The 18551-nt window shown below is 34.1% G+C and overlaps 1 long non-coding RNA gene across 1 annotated transcript; it reads right to left on the bottom strand.

The window, feature by feature from the left end:
* Nucleotides 1-6097: 6097 nt before the first annotated feature.
* LOC111692063 lies at nucleotides 6098-7119 on the bottom strand. Its single transcript, XR_002763128.1, has 3 exons — nucleotides 6444-7119; nucleotides 6206-6362; nucleotides 6098-6140 (listed from the first exon to the last, which is right to left on the bottom strand). It is a non-coding gene; the product is annotated as an uncharacterized LOC111692063 (long non-coding RNA).
* Nucleotides 7120-18551: the final 11432 nt, after the last annotated feature.

The following is an 18551-nucleotide window of genomic DNA, read 5'->3' as shown; positions in this document are numbered from 1 at the left end:
CTTCATTAACTATAGGTTTTTCAATTTCTCGTTTTTTATTGGCTACGTTCCCTGTCTCTTGAAATTTTTTTACTAACTCTAGAACATACTTCCTCCTGACATGTCGATCTTGATGTTGTTCATTAAATAGCTGAGCTGTTCTATTCGCACATTTATTGTTCATAAAGTAAAGCGAAATGATATCTACCCTTTCCGCAATGGAATAAACCATAGTGTTTAATTTTCAAAAACACAATTAAATAAACTACCAACCAACGCTTCCAAATAATACTAGAAAATAATTTGGAATCCACTAATTTTACGTTCATTGTGTGTGTATAGCATTCATTTCTGTTTTTTACAATTGTTTTTTTTTACGAAAGTGATAACAAATCGCCAAAAACCAATGTAACGCAAGAAATACTAAATTTATACCATTGGCGTACTTAACTCGAATGACTGACATTTTTACCGTTACTAATTGTTTGTACATAAGTTTCAACTTTAAAATCAAAATTCTTAATAAGTATTGGGCGGAATTATAAAATTTAAAGTCTGTTGTAAAGAGAATTGTAAGAGCTTTCAAAAGAAATATTACTCAACCCCCAATGCCATTTAAATATTTTGGGGTGATGCTTACCCTTGCTTGGGGGTGAAAGTGGCGTAGTCAAAAATACTAGCAAAGAATGTCCCCCTTTAATCTAAAATCGACGTCTGAGCGTTTTTCTACGCTCTGGCTCTGTTTCGTTTTCATTTGGCCACCCTGTATAAAAATCTTATGTAGATTCCTCTATTCTTATCAGTGTGTGCTGTTAATTCGTATTTTTTTCCAAGACACATACTTTTTGCACAAACATTTGTAATCTACCATGTTCTCTTCACTAATTCCCGTTGGTGCAAGAAGCCCATGCTCCTGCTCATATGTTCAAATTGTTTATAGTGCAACGAATTGGCACGTGGCTGACGTTTATTTTTTATCCCTTCGTAATATTCTAGTTTCATAATTTATAGTTTTATTGAAAACAAACCCTCATTTTTTAAATCCTATAATCCACATCCTCAGATGACATCCAGTTTAATTCAGCTTATAAGAAAACAACAACGTTTTCATTGTTTTCAACAGTACATCAACATGTAGGCGGTATTTTACTATAAGTAGAGGATGCAGGCTTCACTCCATAAACTTCGCATCTAATTATACAGCACATGAAACTCCGCAGTAAAATATATTTGAAACATTTTGTTTGCATCAAGCAAAAGCAGGAAGAACTAATTACCTTGGGTAATTTAATATTACACGATAAGCTTTTAAGTATATCTTTGTTGTAAGTACATCATAAATAGTGATTCTGCATAATTACAGTCACTGCGAGGTGGATGTTTGTAAAAGCCGAGCGTATGAGATTCGTACAGGTGGAACATGTTTTATTTCAGTTGACTGCACGTCAAAGTAGTACTAGTTTCAACTAAAACTTCTTAATTCTTGGTTTTAAACGAATCTATTTTACGACAAATTCACTCAAATTGATAGCATCGAAAGGTATAGTGTGTATCACACAATTGGAATAAATTTAATAATAAATAAATGGGGGCGTGTTCGAAAAAACACTTGGATACGTCGATTGGTATTTTTTGTTGCGTATTTTTTTTCTATAAAAACTTTTTATACGGGTTGTGTCATGTAACAGTAAAAGCAACACCCTGTATATTATACAATTTTTGGATTATTCAGAAAATTCTAGACATATTTCATGTACAATGTCCTATACCTACCTTCAACACTTTCGGAAATATTACGTGTTTTTAGATTTATTGCAAAAATTGACATTAAAGAATGAAAATAATTTGATTACAGCAATTCGCTACAATGCATTCAACAACTAATAAGTAATACTGTTTATTTATTGATAATGTAAAAAAAAATAATGTCAATGTAGAAGTGTAAGTCGAGGGGTTTAGTTTTGTATACAATACTTTTGACATATCCCCATAAGAAGAAGTCTAATGGTGTCAAATCAGGGAATCGTGCTGGCCACTCCATCGATCCTCGCCTCCCTATCCACCGATTTGGAAATGTTCGGTGAGGTACTGCCGGACATGGATTTGGTAATGGGGCGGTGTTCCATCTTGCCGAATCCATGTCATATTCGCTGGAACTTGTGGGTTTGCTGGATCAGGATATAAGTTTGTCAAAGTTGGCACATTATTTTGGAGCAGTGCTAAATAATTATCGCCATTCAAACTGCCAACAATGAAAAAGGGACCTATGATATGATTTCCAACAATTTCTGCCCAAACATTAACCTTTTCAGGATATTGCGTATGTTCTTCTGTAATCCAGTGAGGATTTTCCCTAGACCAACAGCGACAATTTTGATCAGAAAACAAAACATGTTCTAATTGGATCATATTGTTATCTAGCAATACCATCATTTGTTCTCAAAAATAGGTTCTCCTATCAAAATCGTCTTCCATGAGCTCCTGAGTTGATTTCGTTTTATAAGGATGTTATCCGAACACCCTATATAGATTCAAACTTCACCTAACGTTGTAATTAAGACAAATAAAAGTGTTCTCTTCAAATTTGTTATAATTTAAAGTTATCTACGGTTAGTGCTGTTGAAATTCATCGAATCAGAACTGCTAGGGGTTTGTCAACTAGCCGCAGCTTCCCTGTAGACAACGACCCAATAACTAGGATGCATTTTATTTTCTTTTAATATTCGAATAATCGATGAATGGCTAACATCGAACATTGGGGCTGCTTTTCGACTAGAAGTATTTGGGTTTTCCTCAAACACAAGCATAATATCCAATTTGGTATCATCACTTACTGCATTGGCAGCTGCTTTTTTATCTGCCTTACATGTTCAAACTCACGAAACTGCTTTCTATTTTACTAATTCTCCCTTGGAATATAGGCGGCAAATTTGGAAATCTTTCTTGAAATAAGCGAGCAACTTCCATTTGTGACCGCGTGTGTTATCTCCTTCAAGTAATTTAACGAAATGAATGTATTTTTGAATATTACAAAGGAAGCGAGTTGTCTGTAACCAAGGGTTGTCAGAAAACAAACAATAATTTTTGGGTTGAAATCACGTTGAAATCCTAAAACCAAGACCGAAACATGGAAAATGTGGAAATTCCATCTGAAATTTTAGAAATAGCTAATGCGGCTACTGCATTATAAAACTAAATTCCAAAACCCGATCCAAATCGGTTTGATACTATTGGTATGAGACAATTTGTTACTAAATTTCAGCGCGAAATGTCGTTATGTTTTTACGTGAGTGCTGGGGTTAAAGTTAGGCATTTTAATTGGCGCTTATTTTTTTACACATACTTGGACCCCTTAACAATTATACAGGGTGTCCCATTTTTATTCTGAAAAAATTCAGGAAAAGGTAGATCCGATAAAATTAAAGGGACTTTGCNATGTAGAAGTGTAAGTCGAGGGGTTTAGTTTTGTATACAATACTTTTGACATATCCCCATAAGAAGAAGTCTAATGGTGTCAGATCAGGGGATCGTGCTGGCCACTCCATCGATCCTCGCCTCTATATCCACCAATTTGGAAATATTCGGTGAGGTACTGCCGGACATGGATTTGGTAATGGGGCGGTGTTCCATCTTGCCGAATCCATGTCATATTCGCTGGAACTTGTGGGTTTGCTGGATCAGGATATAAGTTTGTCAAAGTTGGCACATTATTTTGGAGCAGTACTAAATAATTATCGCCATTCAAATTGCCATCAATGAAAAAGGGACTTATGATATGATTTCCAACAATTTCTGCCCAAACATTAACCTTTCCAGGACATTGCGTATGTTCTTCTGTAATCCAGTGAGGATTTTCTCTAGACCAACAGCGACAATTTTGACGATTAGCATGACCGTGAAGTGTAAAGGTGTATTCATCAGAAAATAAAACATGTTCTAATTGGATCATATTGTTATCTAGCAATACCATCATTTGTTCTCGAAAATAGGTCTATCAAAATTGTCTTTCATGAGCTCCTGAGTTGGTTTCGTTTTATAAGGATGCATTTTATTTTCTTTTAATATTCGAATAATCGATGAATGGCTAACATCGAACATTGGGGCTGCTTTTCGACTAGAAGTATGTGGGTTTTCCTCAAACTCAAGCATAATATCCAATTTGGTATCACCACTTATTGCATTGGCAGCTGTTTCTTTTATCTGCCTTGCATGTCCAAGCTCGCGAAACTGCTTTTCTATTTTACTAATTGTCCCTTTAGTCCAAGAGAATTAAGTAAAAATCGGTCGAAAATAATATATATAAAGTAAATATACGGCTGCACCAAGAAAAAAAGTTGTGCTATTTGCAGAAAAAATTAAAAACTCCAAAAATACTCAAAAATGACGTGTTTTTTCTAACAATTTCGAACATAACTTCTTGAATACGCAGTTTACAGAAAAAACTATTACTGATGAAATTGTTTGTCATGCAATTTGCTGCAAGATAGAATTGTTTTGATACCTGCGGATATCATATTTTTGTTGCTAAATAGCCAAAACAACTTAAGAAAGTGATGAAAATCGAGGTAATTTGGAAGCGTCAAACTGACAGGCAAGAAATTGTCCAATTCTTCTATAAATGTAGATGTAAGTACTTTAAACGATTATAAAACGAAATTCCAAAACCCGATCCAAATCGGTTTGATAGTATTGGTATGAGACAATTTGTTACTAAATTCCAGCGCGAAATGTCGTTATGTTTTTACGTGAGTGCTGGGGTTACAGTTAGGCATTTTAATTGGCGCTTATTTTTTTACACATACTTGGACCCCTTAACAATCATATAGAATCGTTACAATATGAATTTTCTTTTTTTGAATAATTTTTGGACCGAATTTAAAAATTAGAAAAATTTTGACATTATAAACAAATACTTTCGTGAAGCGGTTTTGCGGGTTGGAAAATATACCAAAGTACTAAAAAACAGTTCTCGGAAAGACGCTTAACTTGAAAAGAAGAACGTTCAAATCGGTCCTATAAGTTCCGAGATATCGATATAAAAAAATAAGCGCCAATTAAAATGCCTAACTTTAACCCCAGCACTAACGTAAAAAAATAACGACATTTCGAGCTGAAATTTAGTAACAAATTGTTTCATACCAATAGTATCAGACCGATTTGGATCGGGTTTTGGAATTTCGTTTTATAATCGTTTTTAAAGTACTTACATCTACATTTATAGTAAAATTGGACAATTTCTTGCCTGTCAGTTTGACGCTTCCAAATTACCTCGATTTTCATCACTTTCTTGTTGTTCACGTTGTTTCGGCTATTTAGCAACAAAAATATGATATGCGCAGGTATCAAAACAATTCGATCTTGTAGCAAATTTCATAACAAACAGTTTCATCAGTAATAGTTTTTTCTGTAAACTTCATATTTTGAAGAAGTTATGTTGGAAAATGTTAGAAAAAACACGTCATTTTTGAGTATTTTTTGCAGTTTTTAATTTTTTCTGCAAATAGCACAACTTTTTTTCTTGGTGCAACCTTATATTTTCATTGTATATATTATTTTCGACCGATTTTTACTAATATCCAAGTTACGTCAAGCAACAGCCATGTCAATGTGTAATTCTCCTGGACTACTTGGCATATAGGCGGCAAATTTGGAAATATTTCATGGAATAAGCGAGCAACTTCCATTTGTGTCCGTGTGTTATCTCCAAAACCAATCATCTGTTGAATTGTTATTTTGTGCATTTCTGTTAAATGTACCATTTTTCTGATATGCAGTTAACGAAATTCAAACGACTATAACACTGCTACTGTCGTGCAGGCAGACAACACGTTGCTAAGGCCAGGCGTTTTAAACAAAAGTAAACAAAACTATTTTTTTTATTTCATATCAATAAAAAGGAGCGCTAAAATGGTTTTTGCTTACTTTCTCATTATCAAGAGCTAAATGGGAAATAAGTATTGAGTGTGTTGTAGCGAATTTCTGTCATCAAATAATTTTTTTAAATGTTAATTGTTGCAATAAATCTGAAAACACTTAATATTTTCGAAACAGTTGAAGATAGGTATAGGACATTGTACATGAAATATGTCTAGAATTTTCTGAAGAATCCAAAAATTNCTGATGATACTGCTGTGTGGTATGAATCAGAATCTTGGTCAGACCTAAAAATAAAAGCAGAAAAAGATTTCAGAAATATAAAAGCTTGGTTTGAGCAAAATAAACTTACCTTAAATGTAGAAAAAACCAAATTTCTTCCATTTACGTCCTATGCAGCACGTTTACCTCATATGGGTCCACTAATTATTGATCAGAATACAAATATACCTGAAGAAGAGTCTATAAAATATCTGGGTGTAATTATAGACAGACATGCACGGTGGAACCTACAAATAGCAAATATTGTAAAAAAAATCCGAGGATTATTACCTCGACTCAAATATTTAAGAGACTTCTTAGATACGTACCACTTAAAAATATTATATTATGCCTTAGTACAGTCACACTTGAATTATGGTATAATTGGTTGGGGTGGAGTATCTGATAGCCACCTACAAAATTTAAATATTATTCAAAAATGGATAATTAAATTGATATATAAAAAAACCATTACTTACCCTAGCGACCAGTTATTCAGAGAAAGCGGTTTAATGGATGTACGTCAATTATTTTGTTATAATATTTTAATAAAAAACTATAAAAAAAAATATTTAATTCCGCAATCGATAAATCACCCATATAGTACTAGAAACAGAGACAATTATGTTAATCCAAGGTCTGTAAAAACAATAGGACAAAGAAATTTTAACTATCTGGCTTCAAGGTTGTATAATATTTTACCAAATAATCTTAAAAATATAAATGTATATAGCTCTTTTAAGCATAAAGTAAAGCTATGGATTCATGAAAGAGGCAGAGAAATATTTCATAACATCATAAGTCAAAAAAATTAAGTTTAGTGTTTTATAGATATTTAAGTGTTGTAAAGAAGTGTTTTATATTATCTGTTGATAAATATATGTAGAAGTGTATTGTTCACTGTATAGTCACGCACAAGCGGTAGTAGCCGCTTCAGTGACTTACTAGTTTATTTACATAAGTTCTGTTATATCATTGTTTTGTAATTTTGATTTGTTTTATTCATGTTTTATACATGTTGTGATTTTATGTTGTAATGTATTTTGTTCTAAGTTTGTCATATACTTTTGTAAATAAACTTATTATTATATAATTATTATTATTAATATGACATTGTAAAATTGCCTTAAGCTTACTAGATATTGCGGGTGTAGTTCAATGCTGTTGCTTTAACTAATGACTGATGACGCTGTATGGATAGAGCAGTATCAGTTTACAACTGCCTGACGTATTTTTGCTTAAGCTGCGTCTCATTCGGCCATAACTATTATCGAGAAAAATTCATTCACTCATTATTATTCTGTATGTGTTCAATAACTCTTATAGACAATATATTTCCTGAATTTACTGAACCGAAAAGAACCTCAAAAGTATTTTGACATTTTAGGCCGCTCTATGATGAAAAGCACTTTACGCTCGATTAAATTATTACCTGTGGATTTTCCATGGACATGATTAGTCCCCATTTAAACGAAAATAAAAGACATTCAATTAAAATCCTATACGGAAGCTTGGTTATAAAACCCTAATAACTAATATTACGTATTCATGTTCAAACTGCCGGAATCTGTAATCCATTTACAATTCAATGATTTAAAATTAATTTCGGGCATTGAAAATATTCTGTCCGTGCGGTAGAAATCTATATCCACGTGATAAGGATTATATGGAAATGGTACGATGTATACGACTCTAAAAAGAATCGTTGGCTTTGAAGGGATTATAGATACAAATATAGAAGGTGTTAATGAACTTAGGTCAAATATTTTTGCCACATGTTCGTTATGTCAAAGTGGGGTAAATACACGGATTTGTGTTGAGTAAAATGTAATTTTAAAATCTGACTTAGTTCAACATTGCAAGGAGCCACCTTTAGAGAACTGCTGATTTTCATAGATGTTCGATGTACTCACCATTTGCTTGCACATAAACTGCAGCGCGATGTATCCAATTCGCTCGCATGCGTTGCAACATTGCCACGTCCTCTCGAATCGTAACACAAGTTTCCGCAATACGATGTCGCAGTTGGTCGATGTCACGAACTTTGGAATATACAAGACTTTTCACATATCCCCATAAAAGATTCTAAAGGAATGATGTCCGGGGATCGAGGGAGAGGGGAGGCATCTAACTAGGCTGCCGCGGCCTATCCAACGATCGGGAAAAGTAATGTTTAGAAAGTCTCCGAATAAAGTGAGCTTGGACTCCGTCATGCAGTAACCACATATTTTGCATATTTAATGGCACGTCTTGCAATAACTCTGGCAAGCGATTTAAATATGAAGCACCGTCTAAGCGTCTAGGCAATTCAAAAGGTCTTATTGAAGTGTCATTAACGATACCGGCCCACTTGTTCACTGAAAACTGTTGCTGAAAGGCACCGCGACGTATTTCGTGTGGAGTTTCGATAGTTCAGTAGTGAGTGTTGTGGATGTTACGTATACAATTTCGACTGAAACATGTTTCATCTGTAACATGTATTTGCGGCGCTGTAAATTGAGGATTTCTTGCATGTTCCTGAAGCAACCATTTGCAAAAACCTCGACGTAGTGCAAAATTCTTAAGTGTATGCGCTTGAACACGTTGAATATGAAATGTAATGTGCGCCACATAACAGGATGCGAAATATTTACTTGTTGTGCGATATTTCTGGTGCTACGGGATCTTCTTCTATAAGATCTAAAATCATCTCCTCGACATTTAATATTCATAGTCGTCGCCATGGGTCACCGTCGCTACCTCGACGCGGTTGTACTTCACCGGTGTCCAAAACTCTTTGCGCTACAGCAACAAATGCGTGCGGGGGCACGTCGTTCAGGATATCTTGAACGGTACACTTGACAAGCTCTGTGGGCATTTTCGTTTGCTTCGCCATAAATTATGAGTACATCATAATATTCGCGATTTCTAAATAAATGCGCCATTTTAAAAAAAGAAAAATATAGCTTTAAATGTACTCTCGAAAAATAGCACAGCAATCACTACAACAACTCCACCACAAATTATTGAATCAGCCAAAGAAATAAAGTGTAATTTACTACCAGAGAAATCGAAGAAGATATATCAGCAAACCTATAAAAAAATTATTGATTACCGGTCTGAGAAAATGTACTATTGGTGTTTTTTTCTGAATTAAGCATAAGCATGAAATCTTCTTGATTATGATCAATATACAGGGTGTGACGTCTACAATCTATTTAAATTAAACTATTATTTATTACTAAAATCTTCCTGATGATATTTGTAGTAGAAAACTCGGATACGAAAAAGTTCTATCTTTGCGTTTTTTTTTGTAAATTAAAGTTCAACGAAAATGGAGGCCGACCCTGTGTTATTTATTAAAAACTTTGGAATGTTTTTAAAATGCGACCCGAGATGTAACCTTTTAATTTAAGTCGGTATAATCTAATATTAGTAATCCTAAAAGAAGGTTAGGTTATATTGTCAAAAAAGTAGGAACCTCATCTCGTACCGTACATCTCATCTTAAGGCGCCAGCTGTTGCATCCCTATCATCTGCAACCAGTTCAACACATTTTACCTCCGGATTGTGATCAACGAATGCGTTACTGCAGACGATTTTTTCGGCAATGTGTCAATCAAGTAGACTTTTCTGCTTATGTTTGTGTAACAGATGATTCGACATTTACCCGTGATAATTCCGTAGCTCCACGACGACATTGTCAGATCATCAACCAAGGTGCATGACACTTGAACAAAGGGTTAGTTGTCAAACACACAATGTCAGAAGGCGAATGGATCATACTTGAAGGATAGATTCCTTGGACAAAATGAACTGGTTTAATCCAATAGCAGTTAGTTTTTGTTTCTTAAGGATTATGTTGGAAAAAAGTGATTTTCGGAAAAAGGAAGAAATAATCGAAGATACAGTGTTAGGAATACAACGGCTTTATTGTATAAGTTGTCAGGTGGTTTGTGCATTTTTCAAACGATTTGGATTAAAAATGTCGGCTGTAGATGACGGCAAGCAACGACAATTTCTTTAGGAGGGCTATATGGTCGGAAGGGCTTTTTATTAACAGATGGTCTTGCAAAAAAATTGATATTATAATTATATTAAAATCTAGTATCGTAGGGTAATTAAAAAATATTAATATAATAATTGTTGTTTTAGTGAACATTCAAATAAAAAGTATTGAACATTCGTCATTTACCCGTGATGAAGTGAATTTCCATAATTTGTACATATGGGCTGATGAAACTCTTCACGCGATTAAGGAAACTCATTTTCAACATAGGTTCTCGGTAAATGTTTGGGCGGGTATAATAGGCGATATACTTGTGGGTCCTTATTTCTTTGAAGGACGACTAAATGGACCAACATATATTCACTTTTTGGAGAACCGGTTGCCTGAATTATTGGACGATGTGGCATTACAAGTTCAGGCACGCATGTTTTATCTCCAATTTTATCTTCATGATGGGGCTCCTCCACACAGTACTCAAGAAGTAACGACACTTTTGAATGAAATGTTTCCACAGCGATGGATTGGACGCTTTGGTCTTGTGGCGTGGCCACCTCGGTCACCTGATCTAACTCCAATGGACTTTTATCTTTGGAGTCACTTGTCATTGGTTTACAATACTCCAATTGCTACGGTGCGGTGGAAGAATTGCGAAACTGTATACTTGAAGCTGCTGACACAATTAGGGGAATACCTGGAATTTGGGAAAATATTCGCCAAAATTGTGTACGTCGATGCCATGCCTGTATCTGCGCTAATGAGGATCAATTTCAACATTGTCTCTAGAAATAGTAAGTTTTATTTCATTTTATTCCATATTTTAATGGAGTTCGTTGAGTGTACGCAGTTGGCAACTACGAATGCTTACGGATGTGGTTTTGTTTGCGAACTCTTGCAGTAACAATAATGCATTTAACATAGTAATTACTATTAATTACACTGGTCAACAAAATTTAAACTTTTTTTTGTCACACGAAAACTTATACCAAATTTTGAATGTACTATGGCCACCAATCAATAATATATCAATGGAAAAAAATTGACACATCAGGTTTCTCTGTGACATCAGGACATATATTTTTATAAAAAGTACAAAAATCACTAACACTTAGAAAAAATATTCCTTAATGTACAATAAATAGCTATGATTTTCGTGAATGTTTGGCTTCTGGTAGGTCNGAAAAACTTAACTCTAACTACTCTTCAATTAGACCGGGTAAAAAATCCGGAGATGCCATACTCACGGAAATTAGAGCGTTACAATACAAAACCGGAAACGTGCACTATAAATTGCGACATAGTGAAGAATGGTCCATTCTGAATCAAAGAAGAGTCAGGAAAAGTGCCCAATCGGTAAAGCCACTTTACAGATCTGCCCTAAAAATTCAAAAGCCTTCAATGTTTAAAAGAATTTATGCATAAAGATAACCGTCTGTTCTACAACTTAGAGATAAAATATTTTTTTTTAGTTTTATGAATATTATGCGTTTAAAAATGTGTAGATATTTACGCCACCGATGCGGTTGTACTTCACCGGTGTCCAAAACTCTTTGCGCTACAGCAACAAATGCGTGAGAGGGCACGTCGTTCAGGATATCTTGCACGGTACACTTGACAAGCTCTGTGGGCATTTTCGTTTGCTTCGCCATAAATTATGAGTACATCATAATATTCGCGATTGCTAAATAAATGCGCCATTTTCAAAAGAAAAATATGGCTTTAAATGTACTCTCAAAAAATAGCACAGCAATCACTACAACTCCGCCAGAAATTATTGAATCAGCAAAAGAAATAAAGTGTAATTTACTACCAAAGAAATCGAAGAAGATATATCAGCAAACCTATAAAAAAATTATTGATTACCGGTCTGAGAAAATGTACTATTGGTGTTTTCTTCTGAATTAAGTATAAGTATGAAATCTTCTTGATTATGGTCAATATACAGGGTGTGACGTCTATAATCTATTTAAATTAAACTAATTATTATTATTAAAATCTTCCTGATGATATTTGTAGTAGAAAACTCTGATACGAAAAAGTTCTATCTTTGCGTTTTTTTTTTGTAAATTAAAGTTCATTTATTCAACGAAAATGGAGACCGACCCTGTGTTATTTATTAAACACTTTGGAATGTTTTTATGTGACCCGAGATGCAGCCTTATAATTTAAGTCGGTATAATCTAATATTAGTAATCCTAAATGAAGGTTAGGTTATATTGTCAAAAAAGTAGGAACCTCATCTCGTACCGTACATCTCATCAGCTGTTGCATCCCTATCATCTGCAACCAGTTCATCACATTTTCCCCCCCGGATTGTGATCAACGAATGCGTTATTATAGATGATTTTTTCGGCAATGTGTCAATCAAGTAGACTTTCCTGCTATGTTTGTGTAACAGATGATTCGACATTTACCCGTGATGATTTGGTAGCTTCACGACGACATTGTCAGATCATCAACCAAGGTGCATGACATTTGAACAAAGGGTTAGTTGTCAAACACAGAGTGTCAGAAGGCGAATGGATCATACTTGAAGGATAGATTCCTTGGATAAAATGAACTGGTTTAATCCAATAGCAGTTAGTTTTTGTTTCTTAAGGATTATGTTGGAAAAAAGTGATTTTCGGAAAAAGGAAGAAATAATCGAAGATACAGTGTTAGGAATACAACGGCTTTATTGTATAAGTTGTCAGGTGGTTTGTGCATTTTTCAAACGATTTGGATTAAAAATGTCGGCTGTAGATGACGGCAAGCAACGACAATTTCTTTAGGAGGGCTATATGGTCGGAAGGGCTTTTTATTAACAGATGGTCTTGCAAAAAAATTGATATTATAATTATATTAAAATCTAGTATCGTAGGGTAATTAAAAAATATTAATATAATAATTGTTGTTTTAGTGAACATTCAAATAAAAAGTATTGAACATTCGTCATTTACCCGTGATGAAGTGAATTTCCATAATTTGTACATATGGGCTGATGAAACTCTTCACGCGATTAAGGAAACTCATTTTCAACATAGGTTCTCGGTAAATGTTTGGGCGGGTATAATAGGCGATATACTTGTGGGTCCTTATTTCTTTGAAGGACGACTAAATGGACCAACATATATTCACTTTTTGGAGAACCGGTTGCCTGAATTATTGGACGATGTGGCATTACAAGTTCAGGCACGCATGTTTTATCTCCAATTTTATCTTCATGATGGGGCTCCTCCACACAGTACTCAAGAAGTAACGACACTTTTGAATGAAATGTTTCCACAGCGATGGATTGGACGCTTTGGTCTTGTGGCGTGGCCACCTCGGTCACCTGATCTAACTCCAATGGACTTTTATCTTTGGAGTCACTTGTCATTGGTTTACAATACTCCAATTGCTACGGTGCGGTGGAAGAATTGCGAAACTGTATACTTGAAGCTGCTGACACAATTAGGGGAATACCTGGAATTTGGGAAAATATTCGCCAAAATTGTGTACGTCGATGCCATGCCTGTATCTGCGCTAATGAGGATCAATTTCAACATTGTCTCTAGAAATAGTAAGTTTTATTTCATTTTATTCCATATTTTAATGGAGTTCGTTGAGTGTACGCAGTTGGCAACTACGAATGCTTACGGATGTGGTTTTGTTTGCGAACTCTTGCAGTAACAATAATGCATTTAACATAGTAATTACTATTAATTACACTGGTCAACAAAATTTAAACTTTTTTTTGTCACACGAAAACTTATACCAAATTTTGAATGTACTATGGCCACCAATCAATAATATATCAATGGAAAAAAATTGACACATCAGGTTTCTCTGTGACATCAGGACATATATTTTTATAAAAAGTACAAAAATCACTAACACTTAGAAAAAATATTCCTTAATGTACAATAAATAGCTATGATTTTCGTGAATGTTTGGCTTCTGGTAGGTCACTTTTAAGTCTCCAACAATCTGCTAGCATTCCTGGACTCCATTTCCCTTGATAGCGCTTTTCTATTAAGGAAATGTCCTGATGAAATCTCTCGCCTTGTTCATAACACACAGCACCCAAATTCTCGGGAAAGAAATCCAGATGAGAGTGCAGCATATGTATTTTTAAAGACATATTACATCCCAAAGCTTTGTATGAAATTATAAGCTAATTGATTGTCTTTGTAATTTTCCGCTTTATGGTTTCCTAGAAAATTTTGGACAACTTTCACAAAACATTTCCAGGCGACTTTTTCCTGATCATTCAGCTTTCCTTCAAAGTTTGTATTCTTCATTAGTTGCCCTATTTGTGAACCAACAAATATTCCCTCTTTAATTTTTGCCTCGCTGAGTTTGGTTAATTTCTATTTCAGGTATAAGAATCCACTGCCATCTTTAGGCATAGCTTTTACAAAATTTTTCATCAGGCCGAGCTTTATATGCAACGGTGGTAAAAGTATGTCGTCAGGGTTCACTAAAGGATCATTTTTAACATTCTTCTGCCCTGGAGTAAGTGATTCACGCTTGGGCCATACTTTCTTTGTGTAGTGACTTTTGAAGTTGACTTGGGTCATTCTCTTGAGATACCTCATCGTGTTGACTAAGAACAAATTCCGGACTAGGAACAGATTCCTGCCTTTCAGCTTGATTTGGAGGCTTTGGTACAGGCAATTCGGCACTATGTAGAATTGGTCTGTTGGCCGATGACAAGTTTGGGTACTGGACAGTGTGTTTGGACTTGGTTGTAACGCCTTTTGTTTGAATCAAACAAAAATAACAATCACTTACATGATCTTTTGGTTCCGTCCAAATCATTGGTATATCATAAGGCAAATGTCTAGATTCTTGTTTAGCTTAACCTAATAGGAGTCTCACACACGTTACATAACGTATGTATATGTGGAACCTGGGATTTATCTTGGTGGCGCACAGGAAAACCAAAATAGTCTAAATAGCACTTTTCAATTAATGGCGTAAATTTCCGACGCTGAGATATAAAAGTTAATTCTCCACACACATAACAAAAACTGTCTGAGTTATTAGAACACTTTCGCGGCATATTTACAATGTAACAAACGTAAGTTAGTTGAATGCAATCGTTATACAGTCGCCTAAATTAAGTTATTCAAACAAAAACACGTAAATGAGGTCAGAAATAAATATATAGCTGTCACAAAAAAAACTGGATGTGACTGAAACAAAATAATGATTATTTTTGAATGAGAGTACATCAAAATAAATAAAAATCATCACAAAGTTCGTGTGACAAAAACAGTGTTTACCAGTGTTATTATAGTAAGAAAATATCAGTTTTTTAAAATATCTATTCTTCTTAGTTTGTACTTTTGCATTGAAAAATTCTCCAAAAATTAAGAAATATCGTTCAATCTTTCAATGACGACTTGTTTACGCGGCTGGTCTACAGCACGTAACTCATCGTACAGCACACGGCAGGACTGTTCCAGAGAAAATATTTTAATCCATAATTGAACTTTATTTACGACAAGAAAAAAAAAACGCAAAAATAGAACTTTTTCGTATAAGACTTTTCTATTACAAATGTCGTTAGGAAGCTGTATTTTAATTTTTATAGATTATACACGCCACACTCTGTACACGTGATCGGAGGTACTTTGAATGTCTACAACAACATCGATATTGGAAAGCATCTAAAATCAAAAAAATTCTTGAAACGGTAACCGGATGGATATCGTGCTAAACAATCACGCGTTTTAGAAAATGAACAAATTAAAAAATTTCTAATGGAGGCCTCTGCTCATATGTATTTAAAGACAAAGGTACTTAATTATAAAAAAATATTTTTGTAAACGAAGAATTCTGACTATTATATTTTAGGTGGCAATGATTTTTTTTTTCATATCTGAGGCGTGTCGATGGATGAATTACTTCAAATAAAAATTGGAGATATTGAAGAAATGGGAAATAGATTGGTGATCACTCTACTAACTACAAAAACAAAGGAAAAAAGATACTTTATTGCAAATCAATATTTATACATATACAGGGTGATTCATTAACGGAATCGAGCGGCTGTATATAGGAAACCAGACGTGCTACGATTATGGGGTGAAAAAGTCCACCAACAAATACGTCCAAAAGAAATTGATTTAAAATATTTTCAAGTTTGTAACTTCACCGCTAGGGGCGCAACTGCTACAGTGTTACAGAAAATTGTCGGTTTTTCGAAATTTCGCTTATATAACCTAAGTTGCAAATACATTTTTTAGATACATTGTTAAACCCTTCACAAATTTGATGTGAACTTTTTTTTTTTGTTATTACCATAGCAGCGCCAGTATGATCTTGAAATTTTTAAGTTGTCATAACCTCTAAATGCCTTAATCGATTTCAATAACCGATGGCTCATTTTAAAGAACTACTTATAAGATTTATATTTATGATATAGGAATAAAAATATTATTTTTTGCACAACGGTAGACGACCCTAATGAGAAAAGTTTTGTAATTGTCTCCGCTTACTCAAAAAATTAAATGCAATGATATAGTTTTTTTTTCATGGCTTGATAGACCATTCATTATGGAAAAAAATACATAAACTGGAGGTCGATATCTTTTTTCGTTTTCAAGTTATTGCTAAAATAATGAAGTTATGCTAGACCATCCTCCTTTATTTCGTTTTCTAAATAGCATTGACATAATCCAAGCCAAAATTAAATTGTAAAACTATACCATTCTTGTCCTTAAAAAGAATTATTGCTTATTTTGAAATGTTTCTGATAACTGCAATATTTCATTTTTTTATTATCCAAATATCTGAGTAGTTATAAAGATGATTGTTTCCATAACGAAGGAGGCTTTGTCCTATGAAAATAGACAAATAAAAAATTATGTCAAACGATATGTGACAGCTCTTGCTTCGTGCAAAATTAGTGTCATTCTTGTAAGAAAAATATTTGTGTTCCATATGAAATTCCCAGGTTTCTAACTAATTCCTTTAGACTTATTTGGGGATTTACATGTACACAAGCCAACATATTAATAATATTATTTTCCGTACTTGCACGGCGATGTCTTCTCACAGAATGTAGTGGCGTCTGTATAATCGCTGAAATACTTATCTGGAGTAGCGTATTCTACAAGGGTATCGCAAAGCGTATTCTCTTGAAGCTATAACGGCATTTTTCAAACATTGAAAATAAACTTTCAACATCTCATACGCTTCCACATTCGTAAAAGTAATTTTCCTTGTTCACAAGTACTTTTCCAACACAAATAACACTAATTTTGCACGTAGCAAGAGCTGTCACATTTCGTTTGGCATAATTTTTCAGTTGTCTATTTTCATAGGACACAGCCTGCCTCGTTATGGAAACTATAATCTTTATAACTTCTCAGATATTTGGAATTAATAAAAAAATGAAATACTGCAGTTATAAAAATTTTTTCGAAATAAAGCAATAATTCTTTTTAGTTTTACAATTTAATTTTGGCTCGGATTATGTCAATGTTATTTAGAGAACTAAATAAAGGAGAATGTTTTAGCACAACTTCATTATTTTAGCAATAACTTGAAAACGAAAAAAGATATTGACATCCAGTTGGTGTATTTGTTTTCCATAATGAATGGTCTATCATGTCATGAAAAAAACCTATATCGTTGCATTTAATTTTTTTAGTAACCGGAGACAATTACAAAACTTTTCTCATTAGCGTCGTCTACCGTTGCGCAGGAAAATAATATTTTTATTCCTATATCATAAATATAAATTTTATTAATAGTTCTTTAAAATGAGCCATCGTTTATTGAAATCGATTAAGGCATTTAGAAGTTATGACAATTTAAAAATTTCAAGATAGCGTTCTTCATACTGACGTTGCTATGGTAATAACAAAAAAAAAGTTCAAACAAAACTTGTGAAGGGTTTAACAGTGTATATAAAAAATATATTTGCAACTTAGGTTATACAGGGTGTTAAAAAAAGAGTGTAAAATATTTCAGGGGTAATAGTAGTAATAGGTAATAGTATGAACCAAAATAAGCAGAAAAGTCTTAATAAACATGGGTCCGCAAAGTAACGGTTGCGGAGATATGGACCACTATTCGTTTTTCAAACATTTTATTTTATTAGGAATAAACCGACAAAGGAAGCTTTTAACAAACAAAAAACAAAGTTACAGAAGATGTTCAAAGTGCCCTCCGTCCATTTCCAAGCAGGCACGACATCTTCGTCTCAACGATATTCGAACTCTTTCGAAAACACCCTCCTTGGTTTGGATTTCTTGACACTTTTGATTAATCCGTAGCTGCAGCTCTTCCAGGCTATTTACAGGAGTACCATACACTAATGTCTTCAAATATCCCCAAACAAAGAAATCTAGAGGGTTCAGATCAGGCGATCTTGGAGGCCATAAAACAGGTCCGGCCCTTCCTACCCATCTATGTGGAAAAGTTTGGTGTAAATGCTCTCTAACGGCCATGGAAAAATGAGCTGGAGCACCATCAT

The sequence above is a fragment of the Anoplophora glabripennis genome, unplaced genomic scaffold (assembly GCF_000390285.2).
Source record: "Anoplophora glabripennis isolate ALB-LARVAE unplaced genomic scaffold, Agla_2.0 scaffold892, whole genome shotgun sequence".
Lineage (NCBI taxonomy): Eukaryota > Metazoa > Arthropoda > Insecta > Coleoptera > Cerambycidae > Anoplophora > Anoplophora glabripennis.
The sequence above is the reverse complement of the archived record's forward strand: the minus strand, read 5'-3'. Positions and strand labels throughout refer to the sequence as shown.